Source organism: Pteropus medius, unplaced genomic scaffold, assembly GCF_902729225.1.
Source record: "Pteropus medius unplaced genomic scaffold, Ma_sr-lr_union100, whole genome shotgun sequence".
In the NCBI taxonomy this organism is placed as follows: domain Eukaryota; kingdom Metazoa; phylum Chordata; class Mammalia; order Chiroptera; family Pteropodidae; genus Pteropus; species Pteropus medius.
This window is the reverse complement of record NW_024347791.1, coordinates 18,453,641-18,471,109: the sequence shown is the minus strand read 5'-3', so window position 1 is coordinate 18,471,109 and position 17,469 is coordinate 18,453,641. Positions and strand designations below refer to the sequence as shown.

The 17,469-nt window shown below is 34.7% G+C and overlaps 1 long non-coding RNA gene across 1 annotated transcript in view; it reads left to right on the top strand.

Moving 5' to 3' along the window:
* Window positions 1-17,469, top strand: part of LOC120615070 (uncharacterized) — a 113,319-nt gene that overhangs the window by 719 nt on the left and 95,131 nt on the right. The window lies entirely within an intron of this gene.

The following is a 17,469-nucleotide window of genomic DNA, read 5'->3' as shown; positions in this document are numbered from 1 at the left end:
TCTTTGTTTCACAAGTTTTTCTTTTTCACCCACTTGAGCAGTCTGAAGCTATTCAGATGTAAGACTTCTTGTTGGATTTCGATTCGTGTAATTTCAATCACGCAGAATGTTTTTGTGAATTTTAACGTTTTTAGAAATGCATTAGTGAGCAAAATTCACAGTATTTGCTGTGGAGGCTGCATAGAAAAATTTAGAGTCATCAACGTTGAACAAACAATGGAGCATCTGCTGACTGGTACTGTGCTTGTTTGCCATGGTGGACGGTGTTCCATTCCAAATTCCTGGGTGGCGTTTTTACTACGGTCGTTGTTTTTCTCTTATATATAACTTCCCTCCAAGTCCTCTTTTTGGGTACCCGAATTCCAAAAATGAAAGTCCTGAAAAAAATTCTAATAGTCCCTGTTGTCTCATATCAAATAAACTGTGTGTTACCTATTTTTTATTTGGTTCAGAAAGTAGACTACTGTTTTCAAGTGCCATAGCAATGATCGAGGTAGATTAGACATTTTATGACTCCTTTGGCCTCTGTGGGTTTTTTTTTTCTTTTTTGTGGTAAGAACACAGCATGAAATATACCCTCTTAACAAATTTTTAAGTGTACAGTATTGTTAACTATATGCATAGTGTTGTATAGCAGATCTTTAGAACCTTTATCTTGCATGACTGAAACTCATACCCATTGAACAATTCTCCATTTCCTCCTAAGTGCAGCCACTTTCTATTTTCTGTTTCTATAAATTTGACTACTTCAGATCCTCATAAAAGTGGAATCATGCAGTATTTGTCTTTATCATTGGCTTATTTCACTTAGCATAATGTCCTTGAAGTTTATCCATGTTATAGCATACGATAGGATTTCCTTTTTTTATGTTTGTGTGTTGTGAAACAAACATTCCATTGTATGTTTATGCCACATTTTAAAATTCATTCATCTAATGGTGGACATTTGAGTTGCTTCCACATCTGGGTTATTATGAATGATGCTGCAGTGAACATGGGTGTGCAAATATCTCTTTGAGGCCTTGTTTTTAAATTCTTTTGGATATATATCCAGAAGTAGGATTGCTGAAACATATTTTCAATTTTTAAGGAAACTCCATACTGTTTTTCATAGTGGCTGCATCATTTCACATTCCCACCAACTGTGTGCAAGAGTTCCAGTTTCTCCACGTACTTGTGAACACTTACAGTCTATTTTTTTTTTTTTTAATAATCATTCTGGCAAGTGTTAGGTGATATCTCAATTTGGCTTTGATTTGCATTTCCTTGATAATTAGTGATTTTGAGCCCTTTTTAATATTGTATGTCTTCTTTGGAGAAACATCTATTTAAGTCCTTAGCCCATTTTTTAATGAGATTATTTGGTTTTTTTCCCCCCTGTTAAGTTGCAGGTGTTCCTTATAGACTTTGGAGACTAACTCCTTATCAGATATATGGTTTGCAAATATTTTCTACCATTCCATAGGTTGCCTTTTCATTCTGTTGTTTGCTGCGCAGAAGCTTTTTAGATTGCTGTAGTCCCACTTGTTTACTTTTTTTTCTTTAATCTGTGCTTTAGGTGTCATAGCCATGAAACCATTGACAAGGCCAATGTCTTGAAGCTTTTTCCCCTTTGTTTTCTTTTAGGAGTTTTATAGTTTTAGGTCTTACATTTTAAGTCTTGAATTCATTTTGAGTTGATTTTTGCATAATGTGTAAGATAAGGGTGCAATTTCATTCTTCTGCATATGGATATCCGATTTTCTCAGCATCATTTGTTAAGAGACCCTCCTTTCTCCATTGTGTGTTTTTGGCACTCTGGTTGAAGATCAGTTGATTGTATATGTGTGAATTTATTTGTGAGCTCTCTATTCTGTTCCTTGGCCTCTGTTTTGAAGTTTATTTCTTCGGAAAGAGGTAACCAACTATAAGGAATAGATAGTGAAGGCTGACCTCAAAGTTGAATGTAAGTTCTTTCAAGACTCAAATTTGAAAGAAGTATATGGCATATAAATAATGCAGAATTAGCTTTGTGGATAAGCAACTAAGCTAATTGTCATTTCAGTTGACTTTAGACATCTTCCTACTGCCCCACTGCTAAAGAATTAATGGAGTGCTGCAAATGAAATTCTTACAGTTATTGCCAACAAATTGGTAAGCTGCTGCTTCTTTAGTTTATAGAAAAAATTGTGGCAACTAACAATAACAACAGACACATAAATAGTACTTAATATGTACCAGACCCTCTTCTAAGCACAAATTTACATATTTGCTTAATCCTCATAAAACCCTATGAGACAGATACTATTATCATCCTCATTATATGGTTGGGGAAACAGGAGCTGAGAGAACTTACCCAAGTGGGAGCAACACAGAGCTGACCTATGCTGCTAGGCTGTCTGGCTCTAGAGTCTGTGCTCTACACCAGGGAGCAGGAAACTTTGTAAAGAGCCAGATAGTAAATAGATTAGGCTTTGTGGTCTGGATAGTCTCTGTAGCAACTATTCAATTCGGCCATTGTAGTGTGCAAGCATTCCTAGACAATACACAAATGATGGGTGTGGGTCTATCTCAATACAACTTTATTTATGGACACTGAAATTTGAATTTCATATAGTTAACATATGTGATGAAACATTATTTTCAACAATTAAAATACATTGATATTATTCTTAGCTTCCTGATGTACGAAACAGGAAGTGGGACAGATTTGGCCCTTGAGTAGCAGTTTGCCAACCAATGCTAGAAACCCCTCCAAGCTTCTGAGTCACGCTAAGGAATTTTGACTTCCCCAGGATAGGATCCTATGTATAGAATCTTCAGACTTCTTCAGAGTCTTCACCGTTGTCCAGTAAAATGGCCAAAATAACTCTGAAACCTGACTTGTGGGTCTTGCCCTATGTAGTAATAGCCAGAGGACATGCACAATGACAAAGCTGGCTGCAAAGCTAGCTTTTAAATGTTTATCCATGTAACGTGGATTTCTTTATTCATAGGCTGAGTACTGTCAAACCTAAAAATTCAGGAATAATAACTTTACAAAAACAGAAGTGAATACAGGCAATTTACTTTTATGGTTTTGATGTTCATTCCAATAGAAGGGGTGAAGGTGGAGACTGAGAGAAATTAGGAACTTTACAAAGTTCTTGGTATGTGCTCAGTGTTGTAGATACTTCCTTATGGTATTGCACTGAAAAAACATCACTTTCAAAAGGAGATACAATTACTCACATTTTATAGAGGAGGAAACCAAGGCTTAAGTAACTTCCCCAAGGTGACACACCAGGTCTTCAACCCCTGATTTACCTAACTCTAAAGTATGAGTGTTTTAAAATATAAACAAACTACAAATATGATAAACCAAGCTCATGTTTCTTTCTTCATTATACTGCTTCTTGAGGAATTAGGGCAGAGGAGGGGCTGCAGCAAAAGAATCCTAGAGATAGAAAAACTCTCCAAAGGTCATAGGTGTCAGCCTCGAGCAAGACCACACAAATCTTCCAAGAGTGATACATATTTCCTTCATTCCTAAATATAACCTAGAAGAATAGAACCCACTCATTCTGTCCATTTTAATTTTTAACCAAATAAAAACTCCAGTGGAATAAAAACTCATTCTTACACCTTCAAGTCACAGAATCCTAGGTATGGACACTGCATTCCTCAAGCCATTTAAAGAAACCCAGCAACAGAACCCCCAAGGTGTATACACTAGTCAGAAGAGGGATTCCTGACTGATATGGACATTCTGGGAGCTAGAATACTGTGTTATATGTCCTAACAATTTACTAAGTCCTAGCAAAAGACTGCAGGGTTTACACAGCCATACCATAGTGATTGAGGATTGTGGCAGCATCGTGAGTTAGGGAAAAAGCTATAGGAGGTTTAGAGATAAGATATGGATCCTAGTCATTTGGAGAAGTCATTGGGATCACAAGAACCTTTGTGATCCTCTTTCTCAATCTTGTTGTTTTATGAAAAAGATGAAGAAACTGAGCCTGGGAGAAGGCAACTGAGTGGCTCGAACTCTTGAAGGGCTGACCTAGCCTGATGTAAATATTTCACTCTTCCAATCAAGGTGGTGGCATTATCTGAATATGACTCTCAGTGAGGATAGTGTTCTTTTGTGGTATATACTCCTCAATCCATCTCTACTTATGTTTTCAAGACAAAAGGCAGTGTGGACTCTTTCTTTGTCCCTGGAGAAAAGTTAACATGAAGTACAATGTGTAGTATTTAGACTGAACTTCCTCATTCAGAAGAGTGGTGAAAGAAATAATCTAGCTAAGTAACTGCCTCTGTTTCACCATTTCCTGCAGGTGAATTAATTACAGGTCTAACATCTCAGGAAGAAATGAGCAATGACACTTTCCAGATTGAAGTCTCAACTTTCTTTTAATTCTAATTTGTATATTACTCTAATCTAATTGCATGTAAAGTATTTAATGGATTCCTGGCACATTGTAGGTAATAATAAATCATGAACCACAGCTGGCCAATAGAACTTTCTATCATACTGGAAATTGTCTATATCTGCGCCATCCAATACAGTAGTTACTAATAACATATGTCTATAAGCAGGTGAAATGAGGAACTAAAATATTAATTTAATTGAAAAATTTTTTCCTTTCCAGTTGATTTTTTAAAATATTAGTCATAAGAAAAGATGAAATACTGTCATTTGCGATAACACGGATAGGTCTTGAAATTATCATGCTAAGTGAAATAAGTCAGAAAAAGTTGAGAACCATATGATTTCACTCATGTGGGATATAAAACTGAAAGCAACAAACAAGACAAACAGAGACTCACGGACTCAGATAATAAGGGGGTGGGGGAGAGATAGGTAAAAGTAAAGGGGGATCAAATATATAGTGACGAAAGGAGGTTTAACTTTGGGTAGTGAACACACAATGTGATATACAGATGATGTTTTACAGAATCGTACACTTTAAACCTATTTGATTTTATTAACCAATGCCGCTCTAATAAATTTAATAAAAATTAATTTAATTGAAATTTAAATAGCCTTTTGGCTATGGAACAGGTTCTTATTGATCTCCTTCTTTTCTTAGTGAAGCTCTTAGCCAGGAGGAAGGATCAAGATTAACCAGGAAGCAGATTTTGGAGGATGTGTGTATGTGTGTGTGTGTGTGCGCGCGCAAGTGTGTGTATGCATGTACATGTAAGTATATATGATCTATGTATGTGTAGTTTATATATAATATATATGTAATTTTGTAGCAATTAGAGCTGTTGAAAATGGCCAATTAGGGATGAACTCCCCATCACTGGAGATGATGAAGCAAAGGCTATAAGGGATGCTGAAGGGCAGGGTTACACTTTCAGTAAAGGACTGGATGAAATAATGCTCTGTAGGCTACACAGTGTTTTCCAATAGTCTTCTCTTAACTTTACCCCAGTCACAGCCATACCAGTAAGATTATGCCCACTTTGCAAAATAAAGAAGCTGAGGCCTTCTGACTTGTTCTAAGTCACCAGGCTAACAGCAGTAATACCCAACTAAGTACTCATTTTCTGACTTAAAATCTTTTCTCATATTCACACTGTTCTCTCAAGACTCTTTCTTCTATGGTTCTGCAATTCCATTGGATCAGAACTTGGGAGATTTCCTTCCTATTTCTCATAGAATGTTTTTCAGAAATCAGAATACTACATTTAAATAATTGTTTAAAATAATGAACACTTCCTTAGCTCTATTATTACTCATTATAATGGTTGGTTTTAGGATAGGTAATTACTTTTTTGACAAACAGGGTATAAATATTCATGGGCAAAGGGATGTGGAAAAATGAACGCTGTAATTAGGAACTGTCTCTAATCAGCCCTCCCTGAGGCTCACACTGATTGTCGGGTCTCTGCGACTCGTACTTGTAGCCATCGCCATGTTTAGGAAATACTGGATATTGGGAGCTGTGTTCCCAGGTAGAACATCACCTGTGCTCAGCATCAGCCTTGCCTGAGGATGCCTGTTAATAAGGGCACCGGACTAGTAGTGTGTTACAAGGTATCCCCAACTCTAACAGGCTGGATTATGGAAGCTGGTTGTTTGCAACCTAGGGTGTATTCTCCTGTAAAAGTCACTTAATGACTGGTTCCTATGCAAGCCTTCAGAGGCTCTTCAAAGCCCTCGGTGTTCATCTGACGACAACCAATCCTGGATCCAGGACAGAGCGAGGTAGGGATGACTCACTTAGGCTTGTTTTCTGCCTACTCTCATTTCAGTCCCTTTGTCCTGCCAGTCCTAATGTCACAAAGTCTACCCAGAACCAGAGGTGAAGTAAAAAGCCAGAATTGGTGGGGAGAGAAAGGGATATAGTCTCTATCAGTTCTATGAATATGGTATGTGTTGGGGGGTGACATTGGGGAGGAAGAAAAACAGCAGAAAAATTTTAAACTAGGGCTCTGAGGAAGGAAAAATGACTATTTTTTGACTCCTAGACACCAGGGAGAATAGCTGTTTCCAGAAAGCCAAACTTGTTTGAAGCTTATACATGTCAGTTATTTGTAAATTGGGAATTTGGGGATTTCTTAATTAACAGGAAGGTGTCTTTTACTTTATATAATTTTTTTCAGGAAGTTACTTGCCTGTTTTCATATAGTGGGAAGTCGGTGGCAAAGCTGAGAAAGGAATCTGGGTTGATTTTCATTTCACTATTTTGTTTGAGAAAATACAAATTGTGATATTACTATTGTGGTAAGCAAAGGATCAGTTATGCTGTATTTTAATGTTGTATTCAAACTTAGTTTATTATGCACTGAAAAGCAATGGTTTATCAAGTATCTCAGACTCTTTATGGGAGAATCAATCTAACTACCTCAGTCTAAAACATATCAGAAGAGCTTTAGATATTTTATCTTCAATTATATTACATGCTTTAGAATTACTGTTTTATGAAGACTTTGTATTGTGGACATTTTATTAAAATAAGAGGAGTAACTTTAAATTTGATCCATTTTTCTCAGAGCAAAAGGAAAAAAAGGAAAACTTTTCTCTTGGCAGATGAGAAAAATTTAGGGGCACTAAATTCTCTAGGAAGCTGAAGCTATGTAGAGAGCTTAATATTCTATGAGTTTATACTAAGAGTCTCAATGGGGAAATTCAGTCATCATTTCTGTATACTCTTTAAAATCTCATGATTGAGAACACAATTTTCTATTTAAAAATAATTTTCTTTACAATATTCTTTAATTTCTAAATAATTTCCTTTACCATATTTATTTCTACAGTTCATTCTTAAATTTTTGCCCCTCACAGAGCATTCAGCTATTTTATAAAAAATAAATTTGACAGATATTCTCAGCCTGAAAAACGAGTTAATAGAATTGCACAGATTAAAAACTTTCTTATTTTTTAACAGTAGATTTAGAATATTTGAGTTGTTATAGAACTGTTTAACATTACATATATATCTTTTATTTACCTGCATCTTAATGTGAGATCTTGGAAGCAGAAGCTATTGATTCTTAGAGGAGTGTGCCCTTGCAGGGTGGCCAAGCAGAAGAATCAAGAAGTATAAACTATAGTAGCAGATTAATCACATTGCCCTCTTGATCCTTGGCAAACAGTAACCAACTATAAACACATTCAGAAGTGTAGGCAGCTTTCCCATAGGCTCCAGAGGCCCTCTCTGAAATAGGTGTGTTTCAACATTAGAAAGAATTACCTTAGGTAAGGCAGCCAGGAGCCAATAGCAACAGTATTAAACATATACACATCTCAATATTTGACATTCCTTTGGAATTATTGCCTCTATCAGAAACTTCTGAAGATTTACAGATCTGTGCTCTGTGCCAGTGGAGCTGGCTATTAAGAGCCAATTTTCAGGAATTTTGCTAGCCCATTGTTAAACACTATCAATATTATAAATTAAAATTTTTAACTTACTGAAAACAAAGATAATAAATACTCAATATGCATCATTTCTTAATTATTTTTCTGCACTGATACTGTGTAATGGAGTACTTACTGCTCGGACATTAATTCCCAACTCCAGACCTAGTCACGTCATTTTAGTAGCTTGCAATTGGCCATGGTAGGAATATTCACACGATGGAAATCAACTTGTACTTATAAATAAGAGATTGATTTATTGTTTTGTTGCTTGTCTACTTGACATGGAGTTGACATGTTGGAGGAAATATTAATAACAGGTCAAAGTTAAAAGCATGTTGTGTTTACAGCTATTACATTGTGAATTCCACAGACTGTTGAGGAAACATTGTTTCAGCATTTTAAATTATTTTGGTTCATTAGAACAATTTACTAGCCTTTTGTAGAATTAATTTCACCATAACCAGCTATGAAAAAATATTGTGTTAAGTTTAATTTTAAAACATGAAGTTGATTCGAATGATTTTCAGGACTGTACATAATAATATAGAATAAACAATGTTCCAATCCCTGCAATTACACAAATAGCTGAAAAGAAAACATTGCAATCAGTTGTCCTGAAAATGAAATAAGTTTCAGTCTATTGAAAATACTTTTGAGGATGAGCAGGATTTAACAGTAAATCACATAGCAGATTTGGCAATAAATTTATTGGGAAAATGTTAGTGGATTGGTATACAACTCCATTTGTCAAATCATGGTCAAATTCCAGCCATAGGTTGGCTATGGATAGAAAAGTTTGGCAAAAATCAATAAAAGCATTCTGTGAGACTCAATTGGCTATGCGAAATTGATAATAAAAAGTATCGTATATTTTGTTATTATTTATAGATTGTGTGCTACACATACTTTATATCAGTAAAATTTATAATGATCTCGTGTGTATATATATGTACATGTAAAGTTTTTTTTTCCTTCATAGAGAACTTTGTTAAAAATTTACCAGCACACCACTAGCTGTAGCCTAAAGGGCAGGAGGGTGTCCTTTGAACTCAAAGATTGAGAGAGCTCTATCTGGGCTCAGGCCATGGTCTTGATGTTGACTGGAAAACCAAAGGTAGACTAATGGGATTTTAAACACATCTAGATAAAACTTCAAAAGTTTTTCTTCAGGACATTCAAATGCTCCTTTCTGTTCTTATCTTTCAGGTTCTGGAAGCAGCTATCACAGGCCCTTAATTTTCCCTCTTGTGCTCTGTTAATGTTCAAAGTCCCTGCTTCACAGTTCAGCCTTCTTTGAAGAGTCTCTAAGCTTTAAAATCATCATTATGCCCCATTTAAACTCCTGTCCATCAGATGTGGAAGACCTTTTATAACTAACTGTAGAAAGTAATTTGATTAAAACATAAACAATGCAAAATGCTAGCATTGTTTATGCTAGGTTTTAAAAATAAAATAATACATGTTTATTAAAATTTGTAAAATACAAATGAAAAGAAGAAAGAAAAATCACCTACTACCCAGAGAAAATCCTTATAAATGTTTTGGTGTTTCTTTCCAGGCTGTTTTGTACATCTAAAAATAGGATCATCCTATGTACACTTTTTTGTAACTTGCTTTTTAACCTAACATATTGAGTAAACATCTTTTTATTAACTGTTCTAATTCAACACCATTTTTGATGACCACAGAGTTTCAAGTGTAGTATGATCATTCTACACTTTAACCGATCATTGCCATATTATTCATTTGCAAATTTTTATTATTAAACGCAATGCTGAAATAATATCATCGTTAAAATTTTGCTTACATTCTGGACTGTTTTCTTAGACATATTCTTAAAACTAGACTAAGTGGGGTGAGGTTTTTGAAATTACTGATAGTTACTGTAAATTGCCTCACAGGATTTATATAGCCAGTTTATACTATCAATAGGATATGAGGGTATTTAGAGCTATAAATAGAGAGGTGTGTAATGATGTTCAATGACGTCATGAGCAATCTCTCCCTCTATAGATCTGGATTGTAGACTGAGTTGTAAATGTGGTTATCCCTGGGTGTTGAGTTTATGGGCTTTTTTTTCTTAAATTTTCCTTATGTGTATATTGTAATATTTTTTAGTGAACAGTTACAGTAGAGCCCCATTAATTAAAACAAATAAATAAGCATTGTCACATGAACAAAACCCTACCATTAACAAAATTAAAAGGCAAATGGCAACATCTTTAATAAAGGGCTTATATCTTACACATATAAAATATAAATCAGTAAAATGGAGAGGTGTTTTTGATGGAGATTCATCCTGTCCTTCATCTCCTCTTCACTTTGCTCTCTCACTCCTTTACTTATAAACACACCCAGACACACAGACACACACACATGCACACACATCCTTGCCCAAACATACCCTCACAAACCTATATCCACACGCATTCATTCCTGACCACACCTACCTACCCAGTAATATGATGCCACACTTTTGAAAGGCTTATAAATATCTTTAAAAATAATGATTTAGTTTGGAATCATGAAACTGCACTTTGGTTTTACAGATAAAATTTTAAAAGTTTAAGTGATTTGACAAGGTCATGCTGCTAGCAATTTCTTAGAGTCCTAAAAAGAACCCAGGTCACCTGGGGCTCTATCCAGTGTCCTCATTTACACTTGTGGCTGTATACATATATCTATTTGAGATAATTACTTTTAATAATTATCTTTAATAAACTCTTTTCTCTATTTGAAATTGAGATGAAATGCAAAATTGAAGCAGGTGTCCTGTTCTTGCCTAAGTGATGGATTCCCCAATAACCATTACACCCCAGGTGTTGGTTGGTTTTCCAAAACTAGTAATCCCATCCCACTAGTGATTGGTTTAAGAATGAGCGTGACAATCAACAGAGTGAAAAGGCAACCCATGGATTGGGAGAGAATATTTGCAAACCCTATATTGGATAAAGGGTTAATATCCAGAATATATAAAGAACTATAACTCAATAACGACAACAAAAACAAATAACCCAGTTAAGATTAGGCTGAGGACTTGAATAGACATTTCTCCAAAGAAAATGTACAAATTTCTAATAAGCACATGAAAGATGCTCAATATCTTTGATCATCGGGGAAATGCAAATCAACACCACAGTGGGCTAATACCTCATGCCCATTAGGATGGCCATTATCAAACAAACAAACAAACAAAAAAAAACTTAAAATAACAAATGCTGGCCATGGTGTGGAGAAATTAGAACACTTGTACCACTGTTGCTGGGATCATAAAATGGTGTAGCCACTATGGAAAACAGTATGGAGATCTCTCAAAAAATTGAAAATACAACTACCATATAGTTTAGCAATGTCTCTTTTGGGTAAATTGAAAGGAATTGAAAATTCCTTTCAAAGGAATTGAAAACTGAATCTGGTAGAGAAATTTGTACACTCATGTTCATTGCATCATTATTTACAATAGCCAACGTTTCGAAGCAACCCAAATGTCCATCTACGGAAAAATGGATACAAAAAAATGTGACATATACATACAGTGGAATAATATGTAGCCTTAAAGAAGGAAAACTTCTCATATGCTATACTCAGATGAACCTCAAGGACATTATGCTAAGTGAAATAAACCAAGCACAAAAAATAAATAGCTGTGATTTCACTTATATGAGATATCTAAAGTAATCAAACTCCTGTTTTTTGTTTGTTTGTTTTTAAACAGTCTGTAATTGAGTTTCGTTTCAATTGAATCTGTGTCTTTACATGAGAGAATTCATAGGAGTATTATGCCCTGGCCAATGTTCTTGAGATTCTTTCCATAGTACTTTTAAATTTATTTTCACTTGGTTGTTTACTGTTTTATCTCCTTATTAAATTTTAAGTTTCATCATACTTCTTAATTTTCTGCACTTATAATTAGACATCTATTTTTCTTTTATTAGTAGAAAACACTATATCTAATATTTCTGTCACCAGAATGCTCAGTTTCCTCACTGCCCCTCCCCCAAAAGATAAGACCTTTGGAATAACTTTTCATCCCTGCTCTCCTCCTAGCCTCTTCTGACCTTTGAATGTTTTTACTTCTTTCCTATCTCAACCACCTGCTCCAAGGAATGGCTGAGCACATTAGACTGTTTCTGGCATTATGTCTCTTCTATTCCAATGTTTCCTGTTTTTACGTATTTTCCATATCCCCAGTTTATCATTATTAATTTAAATTTAAATACGGTTACATTGGAAATTTTATTGCTTACTGCTCTTTTCATCTCTTCTTCATAGGCCCTTATCTTGAGTGTTCAGTTCACATTCATTTGTTGTTGGAAATCTTTCCTTGAGTCTTTCCTTAAATTAGATCTATTTTCTGAATCCTTGCTTATCCTTGAGTCTATGGCCAACATGGCATAGTTGGAATACAGGTCTTTTCTCTGTGTGGATGCCAGTCTATCTTCTAATGTTGCAGAGGAGATGTTCGTTGCCAATCTCATTAATAGGCAACTTGTTTCTTCTGTCTGAATGCTTGTAAGGTTTCACTTTATTGTTTAAGTTTCGGTTTCTAGAATGTACTTTGGCTGTATATATACACATATATATGTATATATTTGTATGTGTGTATATATATATGTATGTATATGTATTTTAATCAGTCCTCTGTTACCAATTCTTTTAGGGACCAGAGACCCAAACCAAGGTCCTTCCGCCCAGTGCTGATTACGCTAATAGAACAAGACTGAGTTTGGTAAAGCAGAGCAGATACTTTATTCTTTAATCAAGGACTGGAGAAGAGTGAGCTCATGCTCTTGTGGCAACTCCTCCCCGACTGGGAACGAGCCTTTTGTATTTTTAGGCTGTGGCGTGGAGCAATTGAATTCTTTTAGGTGTGCACAGTTGTCCCTCTGTTGCACTTGGCCCGTTTGCGCACAGTCCTTTTTGTACATGATGTCCCATTGCTGTCTTGGTCTTTGCACTCGGCATCTTGGTCTTTTCTGTTGGGAATCCTTTTTCAGTTCCTGTAAACAAGCATAGCTTGTGACATATTTTAGGTATTGAGAAACATTAGGATCTTTTGGATGATAGCTGGTAACACTTCCTAGAACTTTTTGAGGTCTTTCTCTAGCTCTGGGAAAAATTCTATTATTTCTTTATTTATAACCCATTCCATTTGTTTGTTTCTTTTTTTTTTTTTATTCCTGGAACATCTGTTTGCATATTAGATTTTTTGGATTTATCCTCCAATTCTCTAATATTTTTCCCTCATGAATTGAATCTCCTTGGTGATTTTTTTCCTGTGTGATTTGAAAGGTTTCTTTTTGATTTTCTAGGCCACTGTTTGACGTCTTCTAGTCCCTGCACAGCTTTCAATAAGAATCCTAAGAGCACCAGAGTTTGCTTATCTGAGTAAAAGCCAGCTTCTGTACTCACTTTCTTCTCAAGTATAAGGGCTAAAGAATGATATCTTATGGAAAAAAAAAATTCTACAGATCACCAAGAATGGATAATAGTCATTAACCTTTATGCAGAAACAGCACAGTCTCAAACTTTAGAAAACAAAACTGATGGAGCTACAGGGAGAAATGGACTAATCCAGCCTACTGAGAGATTTTACACATCTTTCTCAGACATTAAAAGATCAATTATGCAGAAAATAAGAGCAGAGAAGACTAGAATGATATAATTAACAAGCAGTATCTAATACACATGGACTACTGTGTACCCAGCAAATGAAGTGCACATTCTTTTCAATATAGACTATCTTTTAAAATTGACCAGGCAATAGACCACAGAGGAAGTTGTCCACTAATGCCCCCTCCATACCCAAAACATACATACATACCTTGTTCATTGGTGTTTGTGTAATTTCACTGAATTTCACTGAAGCTTGAGTCAGTGCTATACTGACAGAATCCACGAGGTGTCAGGGTAGCATTATATTTATTTTGGAACCGGCCTTCCATTTTCATTCTTATTAATTTCTCCATTTGTAGTAAGCTGCAACTTGGACTTCTCAGAGGGAGCACCCCTGATGGCTGCTAGTTGCTGTGAGAGAGACTGCCAGGTTGGTGGTGGGAGTTCTGAAAAAAGCTGAGGGCTGGACCAGCAAAGTTGCTGCTGGCAATACTGACCAGAACTGGAAAAGTAGAAGGAATGCTTTTCTCCTTTTCTTTTACTTTTCATCTCTTTTTTGTGTCTCTAGTAACAATACAATAGGAAGTCAGTGGGCAAGAAAGTCTGGGAAATAGAGTCTGAATAGTCTCTCTACTCAGCACAGAGCAGAATAGAAAAGAGTGGGTTTGGAGTGGAGAAACAGTAAATAAATAAGCAATGAATAAATCAGGCAAAACGATCATTAAGTAGAAGGGGATGGTAGCTGGAATTAAAACATTTTTGGTTCTGTATTATTCAGAAGAGTAAAGATATTGGTTATCATTAAACTTTTTCAAAGTTAAATATGCATGTTGTAATCTCTAGAGTACTTACCGTAAGAAAACAAATAGGCTATAACTTTCAAAGCAGGAAAAGAAATAAATGGAATGAGGAGAAATGGTCCACCAATCCAGGAGAAGGCAAAAAAGAACAAATAGGATTATTATAAAGGAACATAAAAAGAACGACATAGGACATTTACGAATATATCAGTTATCACAATCAATTTAAATGGACCGAACTCTCCAGTTAAAATTGATTAGCTTTAAAAAGTATACATATTATGCTCTTATAATATATACATCTCAAATATAGAGATCCAGAAAAGTTTTTAAAAAAAGAGAGATGGGAGAGGGAATAAAAGGCAAGTACTAACAAAAAGTAGGCCAATGTAGCGATTTGCTATCAGACAAAATAGACTTTCAGCAAGAAACATTACTGCACATTAAGGATAGTTTTGATAAAGGGCTTATTTACCCAGAATATATAATAATTCCAAGTGTGTATACTCATCAGCGTAGTTTCAAGTTATATAAAATAAAAACCAATAGAACTACAAAAGAAAAGAAACAAATCTGCAATCACGGTTGAAAAATTTAACACACTTCTCTCAGTATTTGATGTATCAGGTGGACAAAAATATGATTAAGGATTAAAAGAACAAAGTTAACAAGCTTAATTTAATGGAAATATATAGAACATTGCTGTTAACTACAGGAAAATGTACCTTCTTTTTAAGGACACATTGAACTTATGTAATTGAAAATGTATCAGTTCGTAAAGCAAGTTTCAACAAATTTCAAAGAGCTGGTATCATGGAGACCACATTCTCTGATCAATGTAATTGAACTGGAAGTCGCTAACAAAAAAGATAACTAACGTATGCTTGGAAGTTAAAAGCGGTTAAAATCAACTTTTTGATCAAGGGAGAGATTATAGGAGAGATTAGAAAACACTTAACACTGGAAAACTAAAACATTACATCTGAAAACTCGTAGGATGCAGCTAACGCATTAAAATGTTGAATCAATAATCAAATGTTATCCCACACATAAAAGAAAGACTCAGTTAGTTTTACTAGCAAATTCTACAAACGTATGAGAAACAAAATTCCAATCTCACAACCACTTATAGCAAATAAAAAGGAAACATCTCCTATCTCATTTGATGAGGCTGGTTTTGAAAACAAAACCAGAGAAAAATAACATGAGAGAAGAGCTTTAGACCAATTTCATGCACAGTATCAATGCAATAATCCTAAATATTACCAAATCAAATCTGGCAAAGTATAGCTGAAATAATACAATTTGACCAAGTTGGAGTATTCCAAGTGTGCAGTTTTATTAATGTAAGTCACTCACAGTCAATGTAATTTAATTAACATATGATACAAGCTCTAAAACTAGACATAGATGCTATCTTCTTTAACCTATACATGGCATCTAAAAAAGTGAAATACAAACAATAGATTAAAAGATGTATTTATTTTATATACTTTAGAAAACGTTTCTGTCTAAAAGAACCACAAAACAATTTCAGCCATCACCACTTTTATTTAACATTTCATAAAAGTGTTTGCCAGTGCAATAAGACCAGAAAGAGAAATATACACATAAGAATTAGATAGATTCACAGTTTATGTGATTGTTTATGTATAAATTCTAAAGAATTTAAAGATATTAATACAGCTGAGCATGTTCCCAGGTGTGAGCTCAACGTAATACATTGGATGCATATACCAATCTATATACATGTATAGACTGTATACATTTATATTGGCATCAAACAGAAAATTAAAAAATAAAAATTATTCCATGTCCAATAAAAACAATAATAACAAAATAATATGCTTAGAAATAAATTTAACAAATGAAGTGTAGGATCATTTTGTACAAAATTATAAAACAGAAAAAGATGTTAAAGCAAGACCTAGTAAAAAGGATCATACCGTGTTCAAGAATAGGAAGATTCAAAATAATAAAGTCAATTTTTCCAAAAATTAATATGTAGATTCAATCTCATTCCAGGTGCACATTTTTAAGATGTATACTAGAGGTAAATACATTTTTTAATGTGTGATATATTTTATCTTACAATCTAATATTGCAAATGAGAGCAAAATAGGATTATCTGACAAATTCTATCAGTGTGATTAAGAGCCTAAAAACATATTTAATATCTAGCTGAATAGTAACTCTAATCTGGCATTGCGGTTCTCAGAAGATGAGCGCATATTGCATGGGGAGACAAACAAAAATTCCTCCAATTTTATGGATCAGAGTTCCACAGCAGACAAACATCTGCAACAGGCAGAAGTATCTGATACCCTTTCAGTTCATTTCACATTTTTTGCCCCTGAAGTGATTTAAATAAATAACATCATGATATTTTGGTCTCAAATATGTCATATATGTCTAAACAATAAGAACACTTTTTTACATAAACGCTATACCACCGTTACATCTGACAAAATTAATATTAATTTCCTAATAATAATTATAATGCCCAGTCCATATTTGAATTAGCCCAATTATCCCTTTTGCATTGCATTTCCCCTTCATTTTCTTCACTCTTTAGATCATAAAAGCTTATGCTGCTCTTATGTCCTCTTTCCAGGGATATCATAAAAGGCTTTTCCTTGCCCCTACAGTTAATTTGTTGTATAATTGCTTAATTTTACTTCACCTTAATCAGCCAAGTTCAACCAACCTGATTTTACCTTGAAGAGGGAAATGATCACTACTCATAAAAGTCATGAAGGGGAATGTCTTAAGCATTTGCATTTTCATTTTTGGCCTATATAAGATACTCAGAAAAAGTTAAATTTAAATTATTAATGCTAATGTAAGCTGTACAATTGTTAGTTGTAAACCAGGTGGTTATAAGTTGATCATTTCTTATATTTCTTTATATTCCCTATAGTATGTTGTCCAAATACTTGTTAATTGATTGATACTTCCTAAATACAAATTGGCAGTAGAAAGAAAAGAAACATTTATCCTGCCTTCTCTGTACTACAAAGTAACTAAATAGACCTAGTTGATGATGGAAAGTTCTTAACCACAGGAAAAAAATCTATCTTCTAAATATAAGGCTGACCAACTAGAGTTTTATATGTGTGTGCATTTTGGGTTTCCTCCTCCTCCCCGCCCCGCTCTTTTCCCTCCTCCTCCACCTTTACCTCCTCTTCCTTCTCCTTCCCTTTCTCTCCTCTTCCT